Source organism: Acyrthosiphon pisum, chromosome X, assembly GCF_005508785.2.
Source record: "Acyrthosiphon pisum isolate AL4f chromosome X, pea_aphid_22Mar2018_4r6ur, whole genome shotgun sequence".
NCBI lineage: Eukaryota > Metazoa > Arthropoda > Insecta > Hemiptera > Aphididae > Acyrthosiphon > Acyrthosiphon pisum.
In genome coordinates, this window is record NC_042493.1 from 71,103,536 (window position 1) to 71,109,535 (window position 6,000).

Below are 6,000 nucleotides of genomic sequence, written 5' to 3' on the forward strand. Positions count from 1 at the left end.
TCCATATTGTGTAATTACGTGAAGTGGACGAGGAACCGTTTGATGAGGTTCCATTAGGTGAAATGGATGCAAACGTTGTACATTTCGAAATCATATATTGTAAAATTATGAATAATAATCTCATTGTGATGTAGTCTGCAGTAGGTACTCCGTAGATGAAGAAAGAAAGAAATTGATGAATACTCTTTACTCTATAGAACGAATACATATTTTTTTTTTTGGGGGGGGGGGGGGGCGAAGCCCCACGGTAACTCCAAGTTTAATATAAAGTATGTAGTAAAAAAAAAATTATATTTTTAGCCTCTGCATCTGGGATGTAACACTATTGTGGTTCCCGCCCCGGTTGCGATACCACATGGAAAGAAATAGGTACCTACATAATATGTTATATAGAGATTATCCCAGAGATTACAGTCACGATGCGGTGGGCACAAATCCACTCTGCTCAGATCATAGATAATAAAAACATGGACAGGACATAACGTCTCAGCGGTGATCGATGATTCCAATCGAGTGACAAGTATCGACTATCAATAATAATAATAATAAAGAACTATAAGTTCTTTATAATCGTAGGTATACCTATATAATCATATTATACAAAAATGTAAACAAACGACCTCAATTTTTTATCACTTGATCACTTCACGATCGCAAAAATATGTGGTATCAATAATGAAAACGTCAACGTTTTTTAATAATAATATTATTAACCCGATCAACAACTATACGTATAGACTGTAGGACTGTTAGTACTAATGTACTATTAATAATTTGTTATACAATATTATACGTATATTACGGGCAGCACGGGCCGCACAGTGATACGGGGCACAAGCGAATATTGTACCAGTTCTATTTTTTTTCCATCTTTTCGTCGTCGTCCGTAATAGGCGAGGTAATAGGTGTATTACCTGTACATTACACAACAGACATTATTTTATCATGATTATTCTTTATAATTTATAATTGTCAACTTATAACTTACAAGTGTATGATGCCAGGGTAAAATATTAATTGTACCTCAATTACTACTGTGAATCCAGAATCACACCAGCCGTCAATGTAATACTTCCTACTCTAACTTACACGAATATTTGATATTTGTGAATACTTAAATACTTTTGTAAAATGTTTTATTGGATTCTGTTTTATTATGTTTTAGGTATTTCAATAATATTAAGGTTCCATAATAATTAATGTAGGTAATAGGACAATAGGTATTTAAAATTTTACACGAAAACAATTTTAAAAACATTTTAATTTTTAATATTTTATTTAAATAAACTGAAATAGGCTATCAATTACTAAATATACTGTACAAAGACATACAGTGAAGATTTTCCAAAATCATAAAGAAAACAGACTTTGTGCTAGGTATTATAAAAATAGGTAAGAGATGTGGACTCTGTAAAGTATCTAAGTGTAACAATAGATTGATTTTTAAAATGGAATCTTTATATTGGTACAACTATAATAAATTAAGTACTACCTATTTTGTATATGGCTGGGTATGTTCTGTAGGTGTAACCAAACTCTATGAAAATAGTTATCTGTGATATTGTTAAATCAGTATAAACTTATGAAATATGTATCTAAAATCTGGGAGGGTACTTTTGAAAAATATTGCTAAGAACTACCTACCTACAATAAATAATTTACTCAAGATAGAGAAACCAGAGAAGAAACCATTTTGTTCAAATATCAAAATACTATAATATACATATTATAGTAGGTACCTATATTCAATTTAAAATGAAGTCATTAATGAATTTATATTTAAATACCTAACTTTGAAAACTTCCATTTAACCATGATTACCTATAGTACACGCCAAAAAGAGTAATGTAGGTATTAGAGTAAAAATATAATATGTAGGTACATATTAGTGTAGATCGAAGAAAAATGTCAACTATATTATATTTTGTACAAACAATTTTAAAACCTATGATCTGTATAAAAATTATATTAAATATTAGATACAACTTTCTGTAGGTAAGCCGTATAGATAATCATCAAACCGTTGTATCAATGTATTGTAAATTTTTCACATTGATTTATCTTATTCATTTATTATTTGTTATACTTATATATAAGTACCTATTTTATATGTATTAATTGAAGTAAAAAATTGATGAGTTAATACAGATAAATATGTAAAAAATACTTTAATAATGCATGTCTCTCATCCATAAGCTTAGGCTTTTGAAGACAATCAATTATACTGTATTAAAAACATGTAAAAATAAATTTATATTAGGTACTATTATCATTATTACTGGTGGCTATCTCTTTTTTACAAAATTACAAAGTATAGGAGACTACATAGTTCATAGCAATATATTAGTATGCAAAAATATGACTATGCTATTCATATGGCAAGTCTTACACTCTTACCCAAACTCTTACCACAATAAAATATTAAAATATAAACATGTAATATTCAAATTGTGTACAATATTACCAAGGATAAATCAAAATGTCTTAATGAGGTCTTAAATAGGTATATGTAGGTACCTAGTATCAGTATGGTATAAAATTATAAACCATCATTTTTACAAACATATTATAACTTATACTTTATACTTTATAGATAAGTACCTACTAAACTTTTATTTAATAATACCTACTGGCTACTAATGTATTACAATGATAAATACCTGATTACAATTTAAAAAAATGAGGAGGTAACCTACAAAATTACTTATTTTGAATTAATCTTAACAAAGCAATGTCATTAAAATGCATACTATTGTCAGCACTATGTACCCTCCTCCCTCTAACCCTACACTACAATAACAATTACAATTGTAATTTTATAAGTACCTAGATACTTTATAATTAGGCAACTACTTTAATTTAATTTACTCATTTCAAACTAGCTTTATTTAATATTTTATTCTTCCTACAAGCTTTTAACGATCAAAATACATATTATAATACCTACCTATTATTAAAATAATAATATAATTATTATTATTAACAATGACAAGCAAATGCATTTTTAACCACACACTATAGTACCTACATAACAACTAGGTACCCATAGGTTCCCATATTATCAAAGTCCCAAAAGTGTATAATCTTAAATATAATAATCCCAACTATTAACCTGAGTACTGGACTGACTAAATTCCAATATAGGATCATCAGCAGACAACTTACTATCGTAGTATCGTAGTCTGTGCCATTTTTCTAAACCAAAGTTTTATTTCTTAAACTACAGCTTACCTCTGGTATTCGACGATGCATGCACTATTCAGTGAGTGGCTGCCGAAATCCTTCACGTGCAGAGATAATCGTAGAATCCACGATATAATTATGAACAAAATAAAATAGTCCGCCTAATAATAATAATAGTTTGACCGGCGGGTTTAGTGTTTACAAGACGACTGACGAGTACAACACTTACGTACATTTCGGAGACGATTTCTGCACGACGGGGTTTTTTTCCAGACGTCACACTCGTCACACGCCTTTGCCGCTGTCGAGAAACGGTTGGTTACAACTTTACGAAGTTCGAATATTCACGAGACTGGTCACAACCGTAGGTATAGCGTAACCGCAGCGGTATCCGAAAAAACGCGCACGACCACCCGCACGTAACCGCGTAATAACACTATGTACCAAGTATGAAATGACGAAAGTACGAAAATAATATTAATATATTGTAGCCGATCGGCCGATCGCGACACGAGTCGTTTTATCGAGAAAAACCCAGTAAATGTTGTTGTTGTCGCGTTCGCGGTGTTAAATTTATACCATCATAATATTTGTAATCCCGATAATAATAATAATAATAATATTATTGTACTGTTACTATAATAATAGTTATCAATAGTTGTAAATCGTTAATACTCTAATAACGGTACACCTATTCCAAAGATATTAATAATCGGCTGAAAACTATACGCTGGTAATTATTAATTTTACTACAAAAATAGTTTCTTCCCCCGCGACGACCGACGACGGCGCACGGTATTTTCGTGAAAATCGTTCTGCTCGGCAATAAATAATATTAATAATATAATTATAATCTCTACCACCTAATTAAACGAGTGAAATGGGCGAGTACCGAGTACTAGCAGCTGTCTGGCTCTAGTGATTATCGAGTACCTGATGATATGAACGTACTTCTCACCACCCATCCGTCACGAAGTTAAATATAAGTGATATACGGTAATGCAAACAATACGTATAATATGTTTACAACTATTATACTATTATACATTGACGTGTTGAAGACGTGTTCACTGTACACCAAATTCGTCGTCTCAGAATGAAAAGGTTCTAACGAATTTTTGTAATTGTTCAGGAGACTTAGCCCGTACCTAGTATCATTCACGTATGAATTAGAACCTTTTCATTCTCTGTATCTCATTGAATAATCAACGGATCGATACGATTTCAGGGTTGAATTATACAACAAAAAATATTAAATAATAATATGCAAAAAAAACATTTTACAAAAAAATTGATTTAGAACCTTTTCATTCTGAGACTACGCATTATTATTACTGCAATGGCCCGTGAGCTAAAATACTCTATTTCTTCTAATATTATTTTTCATATTTCAGATTACTTGTGTTCTTAAAACTGTTCTGACAATGAAAGAAAAAGCCTAAAGGTTATAAAGTCCGTAGAATAAAATATGGAAATTTCTTCAGCGGCGAGCCGCGAGCGTCATACACTCATATTATTTCGAACAACCTCAATCTATGACGCGCCGCGCTGCACAGTTGACGCTAAACGATAACACCCGACCCTCATTAGTTATTACTAACTAACTACTAACTGTTAGCACACTACTATAAATTGAAGGGGTCAATGGATAAAGGTGTTAACTAACATTTTTGAAATTGTTCAAGTTAACATACACTAACACGTTTATCCACTACAACTAATGATTAATTCTTCTTATAACACGTAGGTAAGCATAACTATTATTGGTAACTACTAAATAAAACCTTATCAAGTAGTGATATAATGTTTATAACATTATAACATCTTTATTCATGCAATAAAATGCATTTTTGAAAAAATGTCAGTTAACACCTATATCCATTGACCCCTTCTATTATGATAGAAATGTGTTCACATTTTTTACCGATGCGCTACCGTCACGCTTTCACAGTTGAATAGTAGAAAATTATCACATTTTTAAAAAAATATATCAAATAGTTCAAAATGATACAACAAATTTAATTTAGTTATAGTCATGTCCCTCCTATCGGAGACCACTAAATAATGGAAAAAAATTCAGCGACCGAGAGTGTCCGTTGTTGAGTGGTCTTACCAGATGGTTGTATACTTGTATTATAATTTATAGCAATATTTGAAATGTTTGTCTACAAGATATTATAAATAAAACATTATCTAGGGCTATTTAACCGTATGTCCGTATAGGTAGGTATATTCAAATATTCTATAAGCATAAACGTAGGTATAAATATGTTTATCATAATATGTGTGTTGCATATATCTTATTACTATTACGATAAATAGGTATATCGCCGTCAAACAGTCGAAACTAATTAAAACTAATTAAAACGTGTCTCATTATTGTTCACGGGATAGATGTCCCCTTCCCTGATACATTTCAGCCAATCAGCACTGATCCGACGACATCCAATTAGGCAATTAGCATACTACTCGTTACGTCGACGCGTAAACCGGTCTCCGGTAATAATGAAAAAGTTCCAATTCGCCGACGATTATAATATAATTTCACGGACGTATAATATAAATTCCGCCCAAATTACTTTTTTACCACCAGGTGTAAAACTGTAAAGTCTTACGTATAAGAAACTTATCGATTACACCGGCCATAGACTCCGACGAACTTTTACTATAATATGATGACGAGAGGCTAAACAAATTCTATGATAATTACATATAAAATATAAAAATGTAATCAGAAAATATGAACATCGTCTCGCTCTTTGATATCACCGGATCGAACAACTATAGCAGATCAGAGAGAGAAACCTAATACTGCTA

General features: G+C 31.2%; 1 protein-coding gene across 1 annotated transcript in view; it reads right to left on the minus strand.

Moving 5' to 3' along the window:
• Positions 1-3,695, minus strand: part of LOC100165687 (transcription factor SOX-2-like) — a 34,870-nt gene extending 31,175 nt beyond the window's left edge. The window contains exon 1 of the mRNA XM_008182342.3: positions 3,232-3,695. The gene's annotated coding sequence lies outside the window, so the exon portion shown is untranslated. The remainder of the gene's footprint in view (positions 1-3,231) is intronic.
• Between the last annotated feature and the right edge of the window lie 2,305 nt (positions 3,696-6,000).